The 26,537-nt window shown below is 28.3% G+C and overlaps 1 protein-coding gene across 1 annotated transcript in view; it reads right to left on the bottom strand.

Annotated features, from left to right (window-relative positions):
• The window catches only part of LOC113556717 (Krueppel-like factor 6), a 195,501-nt gene that overhangs the window by 79,049 nt on the left and 89,915 nt on the right, over positions 1-26,537 (bottom strand). The window lies entirely within an intron of this gene.

The raw sequence follows: 26,537 nt of genomic DNA, 5'->3' as shown, positions 1-26,537 counted from the left end.
TTTAAGGTATAGGTATAATTAGGATATCAATATTAAATATAGTATAATATACTATATATAAATTATAAATTATAAATAATATATGTATCTACTTTATATCGTTGTGTCGGTATTGTTCCATCAGAGTTTGATTTAGATTCGGCTCGCTTCTCCAACAACGAAACTATCGTCGATCATGCCAATTATTTATCTTTTTTTTGTAATAATACAATTATTATCAACAAAATATGAAATTGAAAATCTTTCGAGCAAAAATGTTATACTATTACAATGTTTGTGTTATAAATTACTATCATCTATGGCCACGGTAAAATCGATAAGAGGCAGAGTTGAAACAAAAAATAGTATGTGTATGGGTCGTGCGCAAGCCAATTTCAGTCTTGGGTGAAATACAGCCTTTAACTGCGACTCGTGCCACACGTTACTTGCGACTAAAATAGATCACTTCTCGACATTATCCATACAATTTAATATAATATGATAATATGATAATAATAGGCTCTGAAAAATAAAAATAAAAAAGACATATGCATATTTAAATTAAAATCGAAACACTCAAATAAAAATATGCTGCTTATTGCTTATTTATTTTTATAGAACTTAATTGTGACTTAATATTATATGACGAATATATAGATAGAAATGTATTTATGTAGGTTGTGGCGCATGGAAAATAAACGGCTGTTTATTTTTATTTTTTGTTGATTTAAATTCGAAATAACCAATAAAGAATGTTTAACTTTTCACGTGGTATATAGATAAAAAAAAAATAAAAAAAAATAAAATTATAAAAAATTATAATAAAATAATTAAAATCGTTTTTAACAATATGGTTATTTTAGCACTATAAGACACGGAGAATAATGCATTGAATTTAACAGAAGACATAAAAAAAACTAGGGAAAATATCAAGCAAATACTTAGAATTTATATGGAAATCTTTTATTTGTTTTTCTGACGTTCTACCTTTTGTAATGGCATATGGACTTTGGAAAATTGAACTTTTATCCCATTAAAGTGTGTAATCTAGATACACCGAGATCTTTAGATAATATACATATACACACACTAAACTATAGTATTGTGTCAGCAGCGTGGCACGCGTGGTAGGAAAATGTTTATATATTGTTAAACAAAACGAGAATAATATACTTATCAAACTTGAATCAGACTGCGTGTAAGACAACGGTCGAGTGATTACGCCGTAGTTCAAAATTCAGCGAATAACGTAGAGAACATACCTATTATCGATCTATTATATAATCAATCCTATTATTTTTATATACATTTAAAGTGAAATGTACTAAAAAGATAGAAGCACGCATAAAAATTAGTTTTTTTGCTTTACAAAACAATTTTAGTTACAAAATTAAACGTTTTTGGATACCCCGAAACTCCAACATAAATGAAAATGAACTCACTCACCTCGTAGCCAAAACTGCAATAACCTCACCACTGTTTTCATTCATATCAATCAGCTTTTATAGAGCCGTTAAAATGATTAAAACAAAAAAAAAAAATGCCATGGCATCAGAGATAGATATCATGCTCTGTCAAATTGAATAGAATAAAACAAAACATCAACAATTAGACCTTCCCTATGAAATATCAAGAAAATTTGGAGTTAATATAACAAGACTCAGAATCGGTCACACTCAAATAACATATAGTTTCTTAATGGCTAAGGATGTAGAAACTAAGTCACGATAAAACACATACTCACTGAGTTCAGAATATATTTCGACACAAAAAACGCCTCAACCTTTCAAAATCAAAGGCTGAAATTCTACAAAATCATCATCAGTCAACTTCCAAAATCATCAAATTCACCACTAGTCTTCAATATAAACCTACAAAATGTACGTGACGCATTCAATGTATAAACATTGTTTTATTTGTATACCTTATAATAATTGATAATTGTTAATTGTACACCCAGATGGCTCATGTTTTCATAGGTCTAATAATAATAATAAAAGTAGTTTTGATTAATTTAATGTTCATATTTAAAAATATATATATGATTAACACTTTAACGCACATATGTCAATACGTACGTCTCCTTGTATTAATGATTATGGATCCGGATGTTCCGGTTATGGTGTTCAACACTCTGGGAATTATATGAATTAGATATTTTTATAAATGTATAATCATTATTAAAATAATATCATATTATAATTAAACTAATACAAGGTGTGGTCTACAATTAAAAAATTAGTCATTACTCATGACTAAGACATACAACAATAATATGATAATAATATAACAAAATATGTTATTTTATCAGAATATATTACAATAACCGATATTTTAAATAAGGAATTCTTTCGTGTTTAAATATTAGTGTGCTAATCTTTATTGTTTACATCAACGTCAAATGCAAACAAATTAAAAATATTATCCCTTTAATATACATTTAGGTAAATTGTTTTATCAGTAAATACCTTGTATTCGTATAATTCAAATTTACATAACAAGTATAACGTGTTATTGCGAAAGATTTTAATTTTAAGTAATTTTATTAAAACTACAATAGAATTGTAGAATTTTATGAGATAGACAATTTTACTAATCGTTAATGTTAATTAAGTAAGTAATATGGACTATATATGTATATGCAACGCACGTAGTCTTCCGTCAAATAACTATATCAGTGGAACATTAATAAAAGTGAAAATACAACCGCGTATATAAAAAGTAATGTGAATAATATTCGCGCGGAAATAAAAGCTACAAAAACCACCTCAGCCATCATATATATATATATATAAATATTCTATGGAGCGGGTAAGAGTAACGAGGACGGTGCGAGCCGCATTACCGCCGCGTAATGACGTAATTCAAAACACCTCCGAAACATCGTTTCACAAAATCCAGGGCGAGACCAAGATAAATAGAACGGCCATTTTATGGCCTTTGTGACACGACTGCGACCCCACAATCCAATAAAACCAGGGGGGTATATATACGTAGCTATTATATTTGCTTTGCATCCTGCGGCGGAAATCCCCGTAAAAACCAATGTTTTTCCTTCCCCGAATGCTATTTCCCTTTTCCCTTTTTTATTTATTTTTCTTCAATGCAGCGGTGACCGAGAACATGCATATACCTCTATATAAGTGTACTGCACTGTACACACAAATGGTGTCACCGCCGTAGGCGTAGTATATCGAGGTGCCGTCGGTGGAAGCTGGTAGTAGTGTACTGGTGTAGGATATGGGTTGTTTTGGTGTTAGAAACCGTAACTAGTACGTATGTGGGTTTGTGTGTAGGGTAAGGAATTGTATTTTCCGATTTTCCATAAGGATTACAACAGGAAAACGGTGTCCAACTATAAATATTTGTATACCACTACCGCTGCGATAACTATGTAACAGCGTTGATGACGCTGTGAAATAACAACAGCCTCGTCGAGATTTTCGTGAGTTGAAAATTCTAGCAAACCATGAGGGTTTCAAATAGTGTTCGTTATTATTTTTTATCTATAAGTCAACACGTGGTATACGAAATTAATTTATTAACAGCAAATATAACAACAGCGTGTCCAGAGGGAGTAAACAAAAAATGTAAATATATAAATCCCAACAGAATTTTTTTTTTCTATGAGTATTTATAAAGTCTATTTCATTAATAATGAAACAAATCAAGTTAAAATCAGTATACAGGTAAAGTAGATATAGTATGTAATATTTGACACACATTCTAAAGGTATGATATTTAAATATTTGAGATTAAACAATTGTTTTTATTTTAATAAATGGTATAATGTGTATTGCTTTTAAAAAGTACCAACTATGGAAAAAAAAAAAACGATAACAATTTAATAAAGGTTACATGCTTCATATATTTCAAGTGAAAATACTAAACATTATTTTCAATAAAAATATAGATAAAATGTATAAAAATATGTATTTATTTTGAAACCTTATTTTCACAAAGCGGTACATAAAACAATAATCTTTTAAAAAATACGTAATGAATATCATTACATGAAAATTATTGTATTTAATTAAATTATCTATTACATTATTATATATTATAACAATATAACAATATAATTATTATACTATATTCGTATAATTTATTTTATTGTACTCATGTACAATTGCATCATAAAATCTAAAAGATACCTATGCATGGAGTATACGCAAAAAACATAAATACAAATGTGAAATCAGAAGATAAAATTAAGTTATACCAGATAGGTTAAACATAAATTTTAAATTGTAAATGTAGAATATAAATGAAAATTCATAAAAACATGAATTGTCTTTTAAATCAAATAATAAAAACAAATTAAAATATATTATACAAGAGATGGAATAAACGGTAGCTTTTCTGTTAAATATTTCCAGGTGCATATTATTATCTAAACAAATGACAATGTCGTAATAAAAAATTCAAAATATTTTGGTATGAAAAATGTCAACACTGTTTATTTATTCAGTTATATTAATAATCAAATTAAGCTATTTCTTCAACGTGGTTTATATTTAGGAAATAAAGTAAATAAAAAAAAAAAACAAACAAACAAACAAATAGACAAACAAGCCATAAATAAGCCATAAACTTAAATAACTTGGACAAAAAAAAAAGATTATACAGTTAAAAGTAAAAACTTTCGAATAAATTTAATAATTTAAATAATTAGGAACTTTAATATATATCTATTATCAAAATGTTATTGTAGTAATTTTGTATATATTAATGATACAACAAATCGTAATAACGACCAAAAACAGTTAAAAAAATAATATTGCGGCCGTCATGCAGAATACCAATGATTGTAAAGAACTTATTGGAACTACAGCTCTAAGAAGTATTGTTGTAAAATTACTTTTCTTTTCTGTTTGAACATTTTTAAATTAAAAAAATCAAGTTCAATACGGAATTTAAGCAAAATTTAGTAATCTGAAAAATATATTCATTTTTTTTTTATTTTTGTAATAAATAACAAATCTTATTTATGCGACACACACAAAAGTTATTTATTTTAAATTAATACACGAACAATTTTATATATGCAATTATTATTATATTTATCTTTTGTAAAAATGCAAACGTTTTTTAGGAAGTAATGTTTTTTTAAAATAAAAATACATTTTTGTATAAATAAAATAATAATATTTTGTATGTAATCATTAATACTACCCGGATTTGACTTTTTATTATTAAATATTATACCTTACCATATATCTAATTACGAAATTCCATTATTTAATTACTGTATTATTACATCTTAAGTATTGAACGTAGTATAATATATTAATGTATACATCATATGTTGTACAATAATATAACATACACAAATACCAAAGTATTCCAAGTTATAAAAGTATAACAAAGAAGTGTGTATGAAGTTTAATTATTTTATAGTATAACGGAAAAATATTACCTTAACCAAGTGCAATGTGTGTAAAAATAATATGTTTATATGTTATAATATAGTTCATACGGTTCACTGATGTTCACTTTATATTTTTACGCTACAAATAACTGCAGTATATTCAAACGTCAAGTAAAAAAAAAAAAAGTGTAAGCCATAGCTATTATTATTGTTATTTAAATTTTATTTTTTTATTCTGACATTTTAATTTTATACATTTTTTACACCATTATATATACATAAATACACACGCACACACACACATCATCATATAGTATTTGATATGAAAATATCTTTAAAAAAACATGTGTAATTTATTTATCTGGAATTACAATATTTTCCATTGTAAATGTGCCAGCTAGTAAATTAAACGTGCAATGATAATGCTAAATGTTAGAATCGTAAAAAAAAAAATCAAATAATTTTTGTTTCTATGGAATAATAGTAGGCAATTGTACATTGCAATGAAATCTTAGTTTCAGAAGAAAAAATGTATATCTATGGTCGTCGGATAATGATATAACTATATAAGTAACTATAATTTTACTTACAGAATACTATAAATACATAACTGGAAAGACATGGTAATTGTCAAGAATTATAAAAATACTTAACACCAATATCGTGGCAATAATTATGACAACCCTAAGTCTGAAAAAAATGGGAAGGAAACTATTGATTTTTTTTTTTAAACTTTTACAATTTTGTTGATATTTCTTAATATTATATAAATCTTAATTTGTTTAGTGCATGGAAAGTGCTTACCTTTCAAGTATTATGACATATTATAGGCTACGGATTATACATCCAAAATATATTATGTTAATACAATGACAGTACTTTAATTATTGTTTGCGTCGTTAATTAAATAAATAAAATTTAATTATATTTTATACACATTAATGATAATATACTAAATGCGTTTGGTTTTTAATTTTTATTATATTAATATTATCGTTTACTGTACGGTCTCGATGTTACTGCTGTCGACTAAGACATCCCGATGGTGAAAACCTCGACGAAGTACATATATATATATATATATATATATTGTAACTCCGTTGGTCATGCCTATCTAACCGTCTGTATAGATATCTCGTATGATATTGTACGAAGCATAATAATGATCAAGTAAGAAGACATTTGTCAATAAAACATTATTTATGGACGTACCTAGCTCTTTTATTTTGTAACACTATAAAAATTTTTATTTCACATTCGGTGACAGTCTCCGGGTTTCATGAGTGGGGCATGCGTGTATATTATTATTATATTTATACGCTACTCATCTCATGGCGTGTTTTATTACTCATCGAGCGGCGTCAAATTGACCACGTTAAAAAAAAGAAAAGAAAATAAATAGTCGGAAAACACTATAATAAGCGCCGTTTATAGGTATTGAGTACATTGTTGTACGACAAGGTGTGACCGACTAAAAACGCACGGATATAATTTAGTCGAATTCGTGTTCAAATACCGCGAACTTGTTGAACGTGTCATTACTGCAGTATCTATAATGTTATTACAATATATGCTTACATCAATTACTACAAACAACCCAATATCGTTATACTCGAAATGCTCTGATACCAAGGGTATTCCAAATATTATGTGCTCTAGAAAGATCGACTGTGCAAACAAATAAAATCGAATTGTATAATATTATTATCAGCGATGATACTTTGATATAGGGTAGGTATTATGTATATTTATTAATGATGTACTGAACATTTATAGACTATCACGTACGACATACATTTTAGTATATTATAGTCACCCGTAAACCCTTTAATATAATAAAATAATATAAGTATAATAGATATAATTTTATATATGTATAATGTTTGTTTATACTATGTATAATACCAAGATGTATCTAAACCTCTACACCTTCAACGAATTTTCACCATCACTTAGACGTCATAAAACCTTTTTCACCGAGCTATTTTCATTATGCAACTAAAATAAAAACAAAAATTGAATTTTCTAACTTTCGTTTGTTGCTGGAGTGCAATAAAGGAACAGTCGATCTATCCGTATTACGCATAACTGATTAAGCTGCAATCAAGCCGTTCATACTATATCAAATACAATCTTAAAATTAATTTGAATTTTATAGTCAACCTCATTAAGTTTTTAAATATCATGTTTAAATATATATTATATCAACAACGTTCTTTATGTCCGTTTATTTGTTAGATAAATTATTATTATCATTATATTTAAGTAAATTGGAACGAGTTTGACTTATTCCGTATCACGTAATATTTTAACGATGTCGTGAAATCGTTTATAATATATTTTTTTAAATTCCATGCAATTTCACATTCGAGAAACTACTTTTTTAATGAGTTATTTTTATTTTGTTATTTTATAAATGTATTATTTTGTTTTAGACTATGCGTTATTCTATTTAGTTTATTACCTACACTGATTTTTCTTTAAAATACATTCTGTTTAGTCAAAAAAGTATAGTAATTATATTAAAATATTACAAGCTATACTGTTATTAGATATTTAAAATTGAATAAGTCACCTAACTCGTAAATTGTGATTTATAATTATAATGTTTAAGATGTTGTTTTATTCTACAGAAAGGTATCTTTAGTATTTAAAAAATCGTCTACTTAATAATAAGTAAAAACCAAAAACAATAATAAGAACAATATTTATCATTTCTTAAAAATGATTGATTTTTATTTAATACTTAAGTGAGTCAATTGGGCAATACTAAAAAGTTCAAAGTACAAACACAATATAATAATTTTTATGGCATGATGATCGAATATATATGTTATGTAGTTAAAAATTATAATATATACTGTACTTTTTACATTTTAGTTTCATAAAACATACTCGCAGTAGATTAAAGGTACTGTGTATTTTTATTAATTTATATGAGATATACATATTATACATTTCTAGTAATATTAATAGGCGTGAAAATATATTTTATATACGGCAATAATAATTCTTCGCGTATTGTGTGCACGTGATGTCCGGTACCGGCGACGGTTGGCCAATACAGCGTACTTGAGGAATTGTGTAAAAATAACACGTAGTTACATAAACAGATATATTCAAGACGTACACTGATTCGTCGTCATCTCCATTTACAATTTCGGAATGTATATATTTTAGCTCTTATACACGTAGAGAAAGAGAGAATTACACCCATCAGCTGACCAGAGCATTATATTATTATATGAATATTTGCACGTTTGCTCAGGATGTATGATACTGCCTACTATTAATAGCTAGGCATCGTATTTCTCTCTGTTTCTATTTCTTAAACATTTTCTTTTTATCTTCCTATCCCCGTATATTTTGTATTATTGACTTGTCGGTTTGATTTTTACGGTTTTCCACTCGACCGTTGAGTGCCTCTAAGGCCTGATGCAGGTTTAGTTTATTATATTCTTATATCTTCACGGGGCTAAACTCGTATTATAATACGACCACCGTCGCGAAGGGAGATAGGATGTCGAAAGACCCGAGAGCACGGGATCCTCGAAACAAGAACGATGAGTTCATAATAAAATACATAGGTATAGGTATAGGTATAGGTTTATAACGGTATACATACAATATAATACAATAATATGTAATATAGTGATGCCGTTAACGATACATTATGCCGTCTCACAGGAAAACAATATATGCGCGCTCAAACAATGGGGCCAGATAGACGCGTAATTACTCTTCAAGCCGTGTGTATGAATACACACACGTGTACATATATGTGTTCGGCTGCCAATCTCAATTCGTGATTCAAGCATACTTTATTATACTTCGATGTATACACACATATATAATATATGTGATATTGGCGTGTGGAATTTTCGGGCGAAAATATTTCTCTCGAATCTGGTTCCATAATATACATTGTACAATATAGAGCGGGTTCCATTCTAATAGGCGACGGCTATCAGTGTCGTTGTCTGCAGAGTGAAAACTTCTGCAATATATACATAATAACATAATAGATGTTATGTTATTTTGCTTCAACGATTTTCGCGGTGAACGCGCGGCAACGCATGTGCGAGACAAGAGGGTTAATTATAAATACGCTTTTGATCGACCTGATAAACGAGAACATCGCGATTTGGTTAGTATGCTAATATTAACAATTTATCTCACAACCCACAGATTTAGGCGAATGTAATATTTTCGTAGAAAAGAATGATAAGAGAAATTTTTTGAGAGCGTTTGATTTTTATGATCATTACACTGCCTATCCTTCAGAAATATGAGTGTTGAAAATAAGCATGCAAACATATTAAACCAAAATGCTAATATTAAAAACTCTTAAAATAAGGTTGGACTTTAGTTATGGAGAAGTTCTAAGAAAACAAACTTAAATTAAATACGAAATTTTCAAATATTTATTTAGAAAATTAACAAATATTTCTTTATTTAAACGTTTAAAGCACAATTATTTAAATAATCATCGTATTAAATTATCAAACTAATAAATTTAAAATTAGCAGTGTTATCTGTGTATTTTCTGACAATATAGTAAACCAAGTATTTAATTTTTTTTTTTTTTTTTTGTATCTGTTCATACCATTCAGAAAAAATGCATATTATGTACAATAGGTAAAACCTATTCATACAGATTGTTAATATCATTACATAAATAAAAACTAATATCATGTTTATTCTGCACGCCTATATATAATCAATAAAAATCGACTAAATGATTAATAATTATAAAATTTCACGGCCTCGATTTATATAGTATTTGTGTACAGCACGAGCACACGTTCTACTTCTATATATATATATCATTTTACACGCGCATTACACATGCTATTGTCATCGAAACGAGCACATTGTATATTATATATATGTATAAGAAATGTACACATTTAAATCTTAGTCTATGATAATAGTTAATAATTAGTAATTATTAAGTTATTATTAATAACTAATACTAATGTGATCGTAACCCACCGTCCTGTTTTAAACAGGTGATATTAATGCCAATATTGATTTATGAAAACTTTGGAAGTATTCTTAATATTATTACATTTTCAAAATCTTAGATTTATTTCCTAATTATTTATCTACTTTATTAACTATTAGGTTATTAGGTATTAGGTATAATTTTAAATTTATGTAAAACCATTATTAAAGATTTTCGATTTAGATACATTAACATTAAAAAAAAAATCAACTGCTAAAAATATTTACAGCTAAAATAGTGATTTTAATTTGAATAAATAAGTATATATTGCAGGACACTCTTTTAAATTTGAATTATATAAAAATCTAAGTATTTAAAAATATAGTATGAATCTTTAATAGACTACTTAAAAATTCTAAACATCTAAGATCTGATAGGTAAGTGGACTGCATTCGAGTTTCGTCCCAAGAACTTCTTTTTATACCAATTCCGTCCCGGTTAAAAAAAAGGTGGGTACATACCAATCCCGTCCGGATTGAAAATAACGTTACACACCAATTCCGTCCCAGTTAAAACAGATATATATATATTAATATCGTCCTTAATATAAAAAAGAAAGTTAACTACAATGTTTGTAAGTGAAAAATTATTTTAAGTAGATATACTAATTCCTTATTATAAAAACTTAATTATCATACATTAAGTTATATCTTACCAATTTTTATATATAAATTGTATTGTTTTTAAATACACTTACAGCGTTTAATATTGTTATTCAATATTTTGTGAAAACAGCAGACGTGAACATAGAAGGGGTGTTAACCCTTGGAAATGTCAGAAACAACAAATAAATTACCTGACCTACAAATAAATAGTATGATATTTATGAACAATTTTCAACAATTATGTTAATAATATATTAATATGTATCCTTCGATCTTATAGTTTATTTTGTTGAAGTTTACACGTGAATATAATAAACATTTCGTCAAAATGGTAAGTACGCAATACTTAAATAAATTGACATTTAGTTGGGGAGTTATACTCTTTGGGAAATTGTTAGGCAGGTTATCATATTACCATGATTATGGTCCATTTTCCTAACCTTATAGAGGGTACGCGATCATTCGAAATAAAAGATTAAGTTGTGCACCTCCACCACCAGTAGCGCAACGGGTTACAACCCGTGCGAGCGATCATGCGACGGTTCAAAATATATATTCGTAATAATACATTTTGCATGTGTTGGACGACAATGAGTCACTTACCATATAATAATATATTATGCGAAAAAAGTATGTCTCATCGTAAAGATTGAAATTTATAATATTTTATTATTATGTAAGCAAAATATTCTGTTATTAACCGTGACAGTGAATCTAATCATATAAAATCGCGAGCTACACAATAGATTTTGTCGGTACAGAGATTTTATTAGATTACACAATCGGATCGAATGATTTTGTGAGCGCAATAGCAATTTATTAAAATACCGTGTAACAGAAAATAACGAAAATAAATATTATATTCTATAAATAATTTTAAAACGCATACATTATTGTATCCTAAGCCCTCACGCACGCACTCTACGTAGTAGCCTCGAAGTCATATAATCAGTTGGAAGAACCGAAGGCCGAAATCGATTTGGTAACCCGTTTAATTACGTTTATGAGTAAGACAGTAAAATAGGTGCGGAAAAACTAATGAGCCACACGTTCCGATTATAATACCATATACACCGCATTTACAAACCGTTTAGAACAGATTACGGTGTATTTATGTATATTAATATATAGTTAAGCAGAATGATTCACCAAGTATATTCACGCAATTTTTTTCTTCTGTAACAGTTATTCCAAATCTAATTTTTGGAAGTTTTATGTATCGTCCCTGTTCATGCAATACACACCAAATTTAAAAACGTGATTGTTAAGTTTCAGCTTTGAAAATTTATTCAAACTTTAAACGTATGCAAAATAAAACCTAATTTTATTTTTGCTTATTTTAATTGATTGTTTTTTAAGAATAGTAGTTATTTTATGAATAGTTGTAAATAACACGGCAATGTGAAATTTATATTTCTCATAGTATTGTTAAAATACAAATAACTAAGATGGACTTGGTGTCTTTTGCATACATGTAATTGTTGACCTAGCACAACCTAAATTTATCAAAATCACATGGACTTAATAGACACGTGGACTTTTTTTTTCTGCGTATTAAGAAAAGTATTGAATAGACTTAGTTGAAATTTTAAATTATTTAATATTTTAGAATATTATTAGGATTTAGTTGAATGTAACATGTTGTAGATATTTTTAAACTGAACTTTGTTTAATAATAAACAGGGAAAATCGATTTTTAGACTTAGTGTGTTTTGCATGAACGGGGATGATATACAATTAAAGACCATGTTTTCAAATTATTGAATAATTTTTTTTCTTTTAAAACTATCCTGAGTTTAGAAATTTCGAGTTTATAGGGTTCGCCGTAATGTAATGAATTATTATAGGACATTATGCGATAACGACACTCAACACTTCTATCTATTCTATGCGACGTGAATAGCGAATTTAATTAATCTTTGATCGTCAGTGCGCCAATAATAATGATAATAATATTATACGCCCCGTTTCATACTGGTAGTACGGTCGAGGGACTCCAAACTTTCTTTACCTACACACATATTATATATATATACGCCATATCGACGCCGTTGACGATAAGTTTTCACGATCACGGCGTGTTTTCAACTATGCAGTGGAAAACAATGAAACTCGTTTGTCACCGAAATCCGTACGGAAAAAAAACATATAATTCAATACCGATAACTGTAATAATAATATAATATAATATACAATATCACATTGTACATATACACAGGGGTCCGTGGTTGGTTACTATACATATATAAATATTATATTATACTCCCATGAACTACATATTTATTATTATTATTATTATTATTAATACTAAACCCATACAACGAGTGTACCCAGGTTGTTGTGCCGATTTATTATTATTACATAGAGATATTGTTTTATAGTATTATTATTATTATTATTATTGTCTACGTATATATAGTGCCAATTTATGGTCGTCCGTTAGAAAGCGCTACTTCTATACATGGAATTGAAATGCGCGTCTCAAGATTTCTCTGGAAACCGGCTTGTGTAGTCGTGTGTCGTCGATAGTCGTAAACTATTAACAATATTATATTATTAGCATTTAATAGAATTTTTTATTAATATTATTGTATTTTGTCGTTATGCCCATCGAGGCGTTTCGATATCTTCCAACGAGATAAACGTTATGCGTATGATATTACAATTGTTTTTATAAACTATATATATATATAGTGTTACACGTGGGCTATATGGTCTTAAATATTATTACAGAAACGTCCACCGATGACGACAGTGGAATTATACCGGCTGACGCCATTCGACTTCGCATTTTTCACATTTGTCGTACGCTAAGACAACTGCAGTGGCTGCACGCCGATCGTTTATTATACACGTCACATAACATATCATGTATCCTAGATCTATAAATATTTAATGTACTATTGTCTATTACTATAACTATAATACGTATGTGACTAACGCACATATGCATATTATAATATGTATACTGTATATACGCGTAATTCATCAATCTTCGAAACTTTTTAACGATTCCTCTTGATCTCAAATACCACGTCGATAATTTATTTTTCGTACCCGGCGTGTTTTTTTTTATAATATACATTATATCCATAGCTATTTTTACTGTGGAAATCTGCACAGTTGAAACACATGTGCAAAGCACAAGCCCACCGCCACCTCCGACCAAAATATAATATAATCATCATGTGTTTTCTGGTATAGGCGACACTACACGATATGTGTATGTGGTATGCGCGTTCGCGTCTGATTTCCACGAGTTCGAAGAAAAGAAGATAAATCACGATGATATTCGTCGATCTTCACCGCGTGCGATCTATATAACACCATTGTTTCGTCTACGTGAATACTGTATATAATATATGAACGTTATTCGTCGCCGGCACACTATACGCGACTGTATTTCACTCGATCACAGAGCTTATTTTTGTACATGCCATAAAAATCAAGCCTTTGTAAATCGTGATTCCGATTATTATATTATTATATTACGGACGGCATCAAAATATATAATAGATATAATAATGGACATACCTAATTTAAATACAAACGTGGTCGACAACGGAATCAACGAGTACAGTGATAAATAAATAGTAAATTTAATAGAAATCTGATCAAAAATTAAATGATAAGAAAAATTAAAAAAATGGGGGGGAACTTCCTTCAAATTTAATTATTGCAGACACCCTAAATAATATATTTTTTTTAAATTTAATATTTTATAATGAAGAACGAACGCTAATTATATATATATATACATGTGTGTGTAATATTGTGAGGACTACAATCTCCGGAAACAGTAATCAAAAATGAATAATAATTGTTCATAAAAAAGTGTCCGCATAAAATGTATGAAAATGAAAAAATACGTATCGAATAATGGATTATTTCGTCGTGTTCAGTTAAACTTAAAGTCACGAATCGATCTAATATTAGAAACAATAGGAATTATTATTTAATGAACACAGTTATTGTTCATAAAATTATGTTATATTATTTACACGATTCTATCATATTATATTTTACACTATTTTATCTAGGTGCGTGGTGTGTCATATGGCCGTGTCACTGTACATAATATTATTATGCATACGCCAACGCGTGTGTGACTCGTTCGATTTGCACATTACGTCCAATAGACACGTACAATATAATATAGATATAATTATACGAACATGTATAAACACTGATGATGTTTTGTATTTACATATATTAGTTTTAAATCATGGTAAAATAACAATTAAAATTATATTTTTTATGTCTACTTAATACTAACAATGTCATACAATATACATCTACACATAATTTTCTGCCAAGACCGAAATTTGTTTAATTGTGAACTGCGTTTTGCGGCTGGTATATAGCACAATAATACCTCGCACATTCAATTTAATTACACAAAATGACAATTCACCATTAGGATCACGAATAACGAACGTTCGTTTCGATTGCCGCACAGACAAAAAGACGCCTGTGATGATGAATATTTTCTTGATTGAATGATAACTTTTAATATACAAACAAGTTGACTCGGAAAATAATGATCATGATAATGAATAAGCAATTTGCAGTTAATGCCTTGTATAGCGTTTACCAAAAACGAAAGGGTCAAAAAAAAAAAAAAAAAATGTTTGATGTGCGAGTGAATATTTGACAAGTCAATTTTTTAATTACTATTTCGCAATTATAATTTCAGACATAATAATTTGTATGTTATTATTATTTTGTGAAATATAACAGTTCTTATAGAGATTACGTTTTTTAATTAACTGTTAAACGAAAATGTGGTCTATCGCTGTATCATGGGATTATATATTATGGTATTTACAGAGGCGCCAACACCAACGCATCTCTCAATATTCACCATATTTCTTAATTGTAATTTATCAATTTACCAGTTCCATTTTTTAAGATAACAAATAATATTAAAAATTGTTGTTATCCCTTTTTATTTTCTTAATTTTCGATAAAAAATCTAATTGTATATTTGATTCAATAAATTTATTTAAATTCTTATTTTTAAACATACTAAAGACTATATTTTTAGATTCATGAACTTGTGTGTATTATCGAACTTAAGAAGTGTTATGTGGTGATGCAAACTTTTTTCTTAAATAATAAGCCTCTTTTCGCTGTAAATTATTTAGAGGATAAGTTTTTTTTGTTAAATGTTAATGTAGGTACTTAAAATTTAAAAATTAATTTTGATGTATTTTTTCAGTTAATAAAATTGTTATATTTAAGAAGATAACAACTCTTAAAATTGATCTTACAGATATATACAATAGATGTAGTATATATATTATACATACAATAAGATAATATAGGATTTAATGTTTAATTAACTAACCATTTTACGAATAATAAATATATTGATTGATTATTATTAATTTCCAATATTTCATATAACCACATCCTCCAAAAAGTCCTAACTTATTATTATGAACAATAGTTTCCTATTAGTAAACAAAGTTTCTCAAAAACTGCTCGTTTGAATTTTAATTTAGTATTTAAAATTGGGAAGGTTAGAGTCTTCATTTAAAAACTCCGGAGGTCAATCATTGAATAGTAAAAACAATCTCAAGTATTTAAATATATAATGTTTAATAGATATACATATTTTGAAATTCAAAAAATTAGATTTTGATAAACAGTATGGTTTAATAAAAACTAGGGGTGAGTATGCTTGGTGAATCATTCTATACATTATGATCAATGTTCAGTTTACAGTATTTTTCTAATCAAACACATAAAATATTGATCAAAATTTAAAAAAAATTATTACACGGTATACATATATTAATATGTAGGAATTGTATAACATAAAATATATAGGTGAACCTAATTTCCTAATAATGTTTGTCGGATTTAAAAACTTTATAACCGCCACCGAGACCACCGCACACAGCTACCTTATTCATTCTATGAATACCCTGTAATTTCAGACTCAAACGATGACGGTTGCTTTTACAACTATTTCGGGTTTACTTCAAAAGCAAAATATAATATGTGTGCGCATATGGGGACATGAAGTATGTATAAGTTAGAATTTACATTTAAATTCGATGAAGTATGCAACCGTGACATTAAGTTTAACTTTTGTACAATTATGCAGCTAATGCTTATACCTACATAGTAAAACGATCAGTTTTTACGATAGACACTGCTACCATATAAATTGTAAAGAGAACTCACATATGTAAGCTGATGACCGCTCAAATACAAGAAAATAATATTATCTATACATTACGGTAAACGGAGTACTCTAAATTATAGTATATATATAATATATTATATATAAAAATACAACGAGTAAAATGTATAAAAAACAAATAAAAAAATATTAAATTGAGATAATAAATTATTATTATTATTAAATTATTTTTTTTTTTACTATTAAAACAGAGAACACATTAATTTCGAACTTTTTCTTCAAATTCAAGATTTACATATTACCATATTAATTAGTATTATTATATAAATATTTCCATATTTATTTTCCCTTTACTTACTTATTCGTAAAACAAATATATTAATTTATGATTTTTAAATGGTATTCAAAATAATTTTGTCAATTATTATAATATAGTATAAATGAAACCTCGTTTGTGAGCTTTTCAATAAATTAATATAACTCATTGAACAACTATAAAAAACATAATATATAATAATAAGTATTAAAAATCTTTATCCATAAATTTATTAGTACACCAACAATTATACCTATATATTATTATTAAATAAGTTTTTAGAAATGTATATTGTTTCGAATTATGAAATGTAAAAATGATACGCTACTTTTTAAAAATCAAATCCTGACGCACATGTTCTTAACTTAACAATAAAGGTGTTATAGTGTATATGGCCATTGGTCATTACTATACGTGCTGTATTAGATAATATAATGCAATATCGTATAATTATGTTAGTGAATTAGTGAACAAGTTATATTTTAAAAACGTATCATACATTACAGCAAGACACCGTATACACCAGACGAAGGTATGTAGAATCTATACATTATAATTATTATTATTACTAATTTACTTATACAGGTAGCATAATTTACACATAATATAACGATGTAGGTTTTACTTCACATAAATTCACATGTATAAATATAATAGGTACGGATCTGTGAGTCTATTTTATCCAAGTTCCAGAGATTAAAAATTCTTGATGCGTTATGTTTTCAAAAGCTAATTCGACCTGTTGGTCGACGAATTGGTGGTTTATACGTTATACCACCTACGTACAATACCTATACATGTATAGTATGAAAAACTAAATGATAAATAGCATATCATAAACTGTCAGCAGAATGCTCGTGTGCGAGAATTTCGCAAATTTTTCTTGTTGTAATTATTATTTATTTTTTCCATTGTTTTTTTTCTTTTTAACTAACTTAATCGTTCAATCTGTACAGTACAGAACAAAAACTATACCAGTAATACGTTTTTTTTCGAAATACATAGATTAATAATACAGTATATGTAATTTATTGATTTCAAAGATCCCTGTATAATAAGACATAGAAACAGGAACTTCCGTAATAGAAAACGGGACTGTATATAAATATGTTAAGTTTTGGTTTTTTTTTATTCAGCCATTAGAATCGTTCTTTCAAACTAGATAATATTTTTCAATTATTTACGTACAGTATAAATATTGTTTTATTGTTTCACCCTTACCGCGTGATGACATTTTTTTTTTATAATAAATTATAATTATTTAAAATAAAATGATTATGTTTTTGACAGTAAAATCAATAAGGAATAACAAAAACGTTTCACTTACCGTTTTGTTTTATTTTACGTTTTAAAGCAACCATGACTGGTATTTTCTCGTTTCAGTAATATTTTGTAAAAGAAAAAAAAGGAAACATGGGTCAGCTCTATCGGTGAAAATAGAAACAACAAAATCACATCCCCCGATGAAGTCATATTAACGAATTTGGTCTACAAAAAATAAACACAACTATACTTTATAGTGTAAAATTAATAAAAATAAATTTTTTAGTGTTTATAAGTCTAGCTATAGAACTGTTTTATTAACGCATATTATATTAAATTAACCAAAAAAATAAATGTTTGATTAAATTTCATTGGGATATGTGACTAGTATTACATAAAAACGAATACATATAAAAATACTTTTTTGCTACAGTCATCAACGTTTTTTTTTTTATATTAATAAACACTGTATATACCACTGACAACTAACTGGCAACAGTATTGTACGGTACAGTAATTTCTCGTGTTACAGGATACTTTATACACGTACGTAAGAACGTTAAATTTTATACGTCATCTTCGACCATATTAAAAAGACGTCGACAAGGGACCCATCAGTGTACCGATGACAATATGTGTGCATCCCAACATGCTCATCGGTGAAGAGGACACTGGAAAAGGACCCAAAATTACTGCGTCTCGCCGACCCAATTTATCCCCCTCCAACTATTCCATTCATACCATCACGTCCGACAGTTCTCAACCATGGTGGGGGAGAGTGAACGGTTTTGTTCAGCCCATCGTAAATCAGGATAAATTATGCAATATTCGGTCAGGTAATATATTTACGAGCGCGTGTCCGAAAGGAAGGCAGATGGCCAGGAAAATAAAAATAAACAGAAAAAAAGGACGACAAAAGCTGGAGTACCTCCGATGAAAGTTGTTTGCAAATCAGCATTTTGATTTTACATTTTCGTCGTGTGGTCGTCAGCAGCAGTGACCCTTTTCCCTAGTACACAATAAGGTTTTTTTTGTTTGAAAACTCGTGTTTTTCAACCAACCACTACCATAACATTCGATACGACTTGCTCTTACATAATAATGTTATTTACGATCCGAATACAAAATTTTAAACGAAACAAAATTATACGAAATACCTTACCCCATGTAATAATAATAATAATAATAATAGGTGTCTTGCGTGCGTATTAGTTTGTATTAGTTTGTTACAGCTCACAGAATATATGTATACATTATATAGGTTATATATTCTACAGATGCGATGGTCCTATACATAGTTTCAAGACGTTTGCACAATATTTTTTATAAACAATTGTATTTAATTTTTTTTTTCTAACGCTGTTACTTTATATGTGTAACGTGCAATAAAAACAACGACGAAAACAATAACAACAATGCCTACTGCACTATAAATTTAACTGCGCACCGTTCCAGTAAAGATACTAATATAGTAGATGTGTACTGTATAGTTAGTTCGGAGAAAATTATACATTGGATTTATGAACGCGTGTGTCAATAATATACACATTTATGACTTCTAGTTCAATGTCACTAAGCGGAGTTTTAGGTACAGTACTGCCTATGACCATAACATTTTTTTATTTTATTTTTTATCATATAATTACGTTAATTAAAAGCTTTTGTGGAAAATCGTTATTTATAACTTATTTCAATTTGTATTTTATTTCGAGCGACACTATTGAATCCTGTCATGTATATATATATATATATAATATACATACTAATCATTTTTATAACGATGTGTTGTTTCTATTTTTTAGAATTCAAGTCAAGAAAGTTTATCCGCTACTCAAGCCGGTACTAGATAGGTAGGGAAGACCATCCTAACCTAACCTACGATAGTGAGTAATTATACCCTTGCTGACACGTAAAAATTATCAATATTCGTTAAATTAAACAAAAAGTCTAACTAAAATTGTTTTCAATTATCTTAACATCGGTTTCGAGCTTGTTCATTTTTTAGATGAAATTTGAAATAACAATGATATGTAATAATGTAAAGCGTAATGATTTGTTTGGGTAACGTAAATCTCTACAAGCGAGATATGGATGGGAAATTTTTTGAAAAGCATTCTTAGAACAAATATTCAGTCCAATCGTCCATTAAACGATAAAGCTAACAGTACAATATATTGTAATCAACTCTTTAACATTATTAACTATTTTAAATAAAATAGACATCGTCGTGTATTCGTATTAGTTTGTATACAACGAGATAAAATTATTCGTTGATTAAACAATAACTTTAACTCACGGCCGAAACGATCATTACTCGAAATTTAATGGACTCGGACAATGTTTATAGTATTATAATGATTTGTAATATTTAAATCTCATGGAGTTATAAAAAATGTAGATAACGTTTTTGTATAAACAGTCTATGTTTAGATTTAAGTAAATAACACGACTACAAAGGTCGTTGTTTCCGAATTTTTGTGTACACCAAATTAGCCATCGTTATTACATTCAAATCGTATTTTCTTTGTATATATTAACCTAACCAATAACGATCATAATCGTTATAATAATGCATGCTTAATAATATGTTTATATGTTAAAAACATTGAATGATTTGTATTATATTAATATAATATGACAGTATACTCATTAGTTATTACACGTAATACAATATTAGGCTATTAAACTATCACGCAAAGAGTGATACAAATAATAAATTATAAATTATGATCTATTCTATAAGAGATGGGACAAATAATAATGATTATAACTTGTAATAATTGTAAATACGGACGAGATGCGCAGAGACAGTAACACGATTCAGATTTTAATTATTCTAATACAAATATATTTTCAAGCGGATAATTAGTGTTTATACAAAAGTACACGTATATTATAGTTATTGTAATAAACATAAACAAAGCATTTCTCTAAAATTATAATTTAAATGTATTATACTCAGAAACATAATAGTGTGCCTTTTGAAACGAATTTAAAACAGAAGAGCGGGAATTACACATATCTGCAGATGGTAAGTACTCCACAGGTTAAAACAACCGTGCATAGTGCGTTTCCCATTAAAATAATAATTATTATAGCTATTATACTATATTATATTATATTTTATTAAACTGTATAAATAATACTATGAAATCAATTCGTGTATTCTAGCTAGTAGAGCTCTTTGTTTTTGCGTAAGTGTAGCCGTGGCCGTTTAATATTATAGAACAACATAAAAGGTACACCAGCTCACCGAACAATTTATAAATATTGTTTCACGATTATTATTGCAGTTTAAACACCGGTATCACAGAAAAACATGATCATTTTCCAACTTTTAGAAAACAATAACTACCAGTATTTTATATATTGTTTCATATCTATTAGGTATATATTTTTTAGTTTTCAATAATAACATGCGCAGTGCGCACTCACATACAAAAAATATATAAAATTGCTCATTTCGCGCGTGCGCGTGTATACAATTTTCCCGTCGTACAACTATGTACCAATATTCTTTTCCGGTGGATATTCCGTGAAAAATTATTGACGTGCACACTGCACAACAGTGCTCATATATATTTATAAAATGTACTGTTATATGTAGTTTGCATGTAATACGATTCTAGTCTAGTAATAAAACGATACATTGAGTCGAACAATATGTACACAACACTATATCACTATTTACAATATTACGTGTATAAATATTAAGTATAGATACACAATATAGGTATATATGCTATTTTTTTGTCAACTAAATCATAAGTGCCACAGGAACTTTGACCAATGTCATTGAGATGATAAGTAATTGGTTATTATTATAATAATTTTAATTTGTAACTCTCAATTATGATTGTATTTGAAACAGCAATATTATAAATTTGAGTAAAAAATTATGAGCGTTCCATGTACATTAGTGCGTGGGTATAGCCGGTATAGGTACTCACTTTTATATTTTCAACTGACATATCAATTATCATTTTTTTTATGTGAAATTCTGCTCGGGAGAAAAGTTTTTAGTCAATAATGATTAACGTTATAGATACACTTAATCTATATAATATGTAAGTACATAAAGATCAACGCTCACCGTGATTAATTTTTAATAAACTTTACGATGGACATAATATTATTATGGATATAGATATTAGTTGAAACTAACTTAATTGTATACATATGCATATGCATACACGTGCGCGCATAATATTATGAAGTATTATGCCGATATATGGTTATATATATATATGTATATAGTATTATGATATCTAATAAGTTATGATACGAGTTATGCTAAGTGGACGTGTACATTTATATATAAAATAAAGTTATTATTTCGTTATATATATATATCGATCGGTATCTAAGTGCTAGTAAATTTTAACCCTGCTGCAGACAATACAGTGCATGGTGCACGTAGTTTGCAGCGACGAGTATATAACGAGCCCCCGGTGGTGTGGACTCGTAACGGACGCGGGAGTGATGGTGCCGGTGCAGAGTGGAAGGACCGCCGCCGGTTTCGTATACCCGTGCCAGTATTGGTCGGGGTGTATACGCGTGGCTGTGGGGTCCACGGTGGGGTAGTATGGGCTGCAGGGGGAAGTTAAGGGGTGGGTAACGAGGGCTAAAGATAAAAGTAAATAAATAAATAAAAGAGACAAAAGTAGGGTTGGGGGCCAAATAATAAAAATAAAAACCCTAGGCACTCGTTTCGGGGCACCCCCGACACTACATTGCTCGTACACATAGCTCGCGCCGGGGTAAAGTGACGCACTAGCGTGAAGTTGGAGAGAGAAGGGGTGAGAGAAAAACAGTGAAACAGCGAGAATACGACAGCGGTGAAGGCTGTATTTATTTATATATGCGGGCAGAAAAGGCGAGAAAGAGAGATAGAGTGGGCAGAAAAAAGAAAAGAGGAAATTCGGGTACTATGTATATGCGCTTCAAATGCTGCCTTTTGGTGTGCCCTATATATACACTTTCGCAACGAGTAAATTTATTTAGCTCTCTTCGACCTCCTCCCACCCGATCGTCGCCAAAAGTTTTTAATGCATTCTCTATGTCACACAGGGATAGGGAGTTCTACTGTCGCCACCGCCGGTTCAATTGTGCGTCTAGCCATTGTCGTGGTCGCGATATAATATGTATTACGCACGTGCTTTTCCACGCAGTATAAGGGTGGTGGAGGGCTTTGGTTAGTGCACAATACGTATAAATGTTTTTTTTTTTTTTCAGTCCAAAGAGATTTGGTCGACGTGAGACTCGGTCACGGCACCGGATAAGTCTTTGACCTATATTATATACATATATAATATAATAATATATTATACACTGCATCAAGGCACGTTCGAGTTAATGGGATCCTATAGTAGCCACGTATAAAAAGATAGGGAGCGAGACAAAAGTGAGAATTTTTTCACTCCAGTTTCTGTCCTAACCTGCGGTCTTACGAAAAATAAATGTAAACTGTACAGCAAAATTTCCTACTGATTAACTGCATGCATATAAAATTATATTAGAACTTCGATGTCATTCACCGGATAAATACTAGAATGGGAGCCGATAATTTGATAACTTACTGAGCTAAATAATCGGAATTCGTGTGAACACTGAGATAACACGAGTACACAATAAAAACGTATAATAACTAAATAAAAGTTGATTGTGAGGAAGTCATTATTATAACGACTACGACCCATAAAGGCAAATTTCGTTTTGTAACGGGAAATCATTTTGTTGAAGACTTGACGCGTTAATTTTAGAAGAGTTAAGAATTTTGGAATAACTTAAATCTTAATTGATATGCTTTTATCGTGTATATATTGTACACTGAAATAGTGTTATTACGGTGTCGTATTCGTTATTTATATATTATTGTCAACAGTATACATACATTTTAGAATCATATCTAAACATACCAGTGTTTTTTTACATCGTTAAAAGAAAACTATTATTATGACTGCAAAAAAATGGATATCACTGGTTCATTATTATTTGTTATTATAGCTATTTACATTTTCATAATTCAAACGAAGTCACATCACTTTTCTGGATGAGTATCTATATAAAAAATACCGATGTTGTAGTTCATGATAAAATAATTAACTTTATTATATTATAAGTAATCACTCTTAAATTATAATGGTCATAATACTTATTATGATTGGAATCGTACACTCAAGTTATTACTATAGGCGGGTAAGTCACTTCGAGTCTTAAAACCTTTTCATAACTCTTAGGTTCTTATATTTATAAGGTATTTATAGGAAGATACTTTACTTGTCTCAATATATAAATATATATAATATATAATCTTGATAAAATAATAAATTCGAAGACATTCGGACATTTTTTATTACATATTTTATTTCTCTTGTTCTCATTTTTTCTGTATCTTATGATTTTGCTTCATTATTTATTCAACGTAATTGAAAAACTATTATGATACTATCTAACGATATGTTTCTATTTTATGATGAAAAAAATTATACAAATTTAACCAAGAAATTTAAAAATAGATATTTACATTTGTGAAGGGAAACAAAATAACTTTATTCGCAGAAAAAAATCAAATAAGTAGCATATCTTTTAACTAAAACATTCTACAGATAATTATAATGCAATCTAAAATTCAATATTACATAACACACAATAATATGTCTAGTTTGATTTTATATATATATGACATAAATTTATAAGTAACAGCGAAAAAAAAAAAGAAAAAAGAAAAAAAAAACAGATTCCTACAAAATATAATAATATGTATGTAACTATTTTAGGAATGGCTAATCACCGAAGGTCAAATCCAATGTAGTCTATCCACTATTCGAGTAATTAATTTAATACGAAAGAAATAACACGTTAAATTTGTTCCCTTCGTATATCATTAGCGCTGATGAAAATAATATAATACTAGTATAGTAAAAATATCACAAATTATGGAGGAATTAAAAATAACAAGTTTTCACCTCAGTAACCAATGACCTGCATAGTGCATACACACAAACACACATACGATCATACACAATCAACAATAATTCGATTACATGGGTATTCGAAGAAAGACAATACTAGAATTCTGTTGTATTATTTTGTCATGCAATATTTGTCAGAGTACAAAATATGGGCATGTGCCAATTGCGCTTAACACAAAATTTTTGTTTAAGGTCAGTATACAAATGTTGCTTGTATAACACACTAAAATGATTGACAATTAAAACCTATTTATTGATAAATTGCAGATTACTGGTTAAAGTGACAGGGTATAATACATATTATAACAGTATCGGAATATTATGAAATGAATTATAATGTAATATAACTGCCATTTAATTTTGAATAATTGACGATCAAAAAATAGCTTGTAAAATGGGAAAAAAAATATTTATTTTTCATATTATATTATGTATTTTTACAAAAAAATCAGTTAGTGTTTTCTTTTATTATATAATAATTATAATTAACTAATACATTTATCTTAGGTATTGTAAAATGTTTTAAACTCAATTTATTGGTCTATCGACCAAAAAATGTTTGGAACACAATTGGTATATAAAAAAAGTAATTTTAGGTGCAATTAATAAATTTCCCAAAATATGTAGTAATTATCTTATTATATTAGGTAACATAAAAGAAGAGTGTATAGATATATACTAGGGGTATAATACAATATGTTCACATTATAAATTTTTAACTCGAAAATTCAAATGAAAATAATTGTTTTATACATCTATTAACGAAAACGATTTTTTTTCCTATGTACATTTATTGCAATGGATAATTAATAATCACTAATTATTTCTAGTAATGTGAAAACAGTTAGATATAATATATTTGACGTA

The sequence above is a fragment of the Rhopalosiphum maidis genome, chromosome 1, assembly GCF_003676215.2.
Source record: "Rhopalosiphum maidis isolate BTI-1 chromosome 1, ASM367621v3, whole genome shotgun sequence".
NCBI classification, from domain to species: domain Eukaryota; kingdom Metazoa; phylum Arthropoda; class Insecta; order Hemiptera; family Aphididae; genus Rhopalosiphum; species Rhopalosiphum maidis.
Note: the sequence above shows the minus strand (reverse complement) of the source record. Positions and strands in the feature narration are given on the sequence as shown.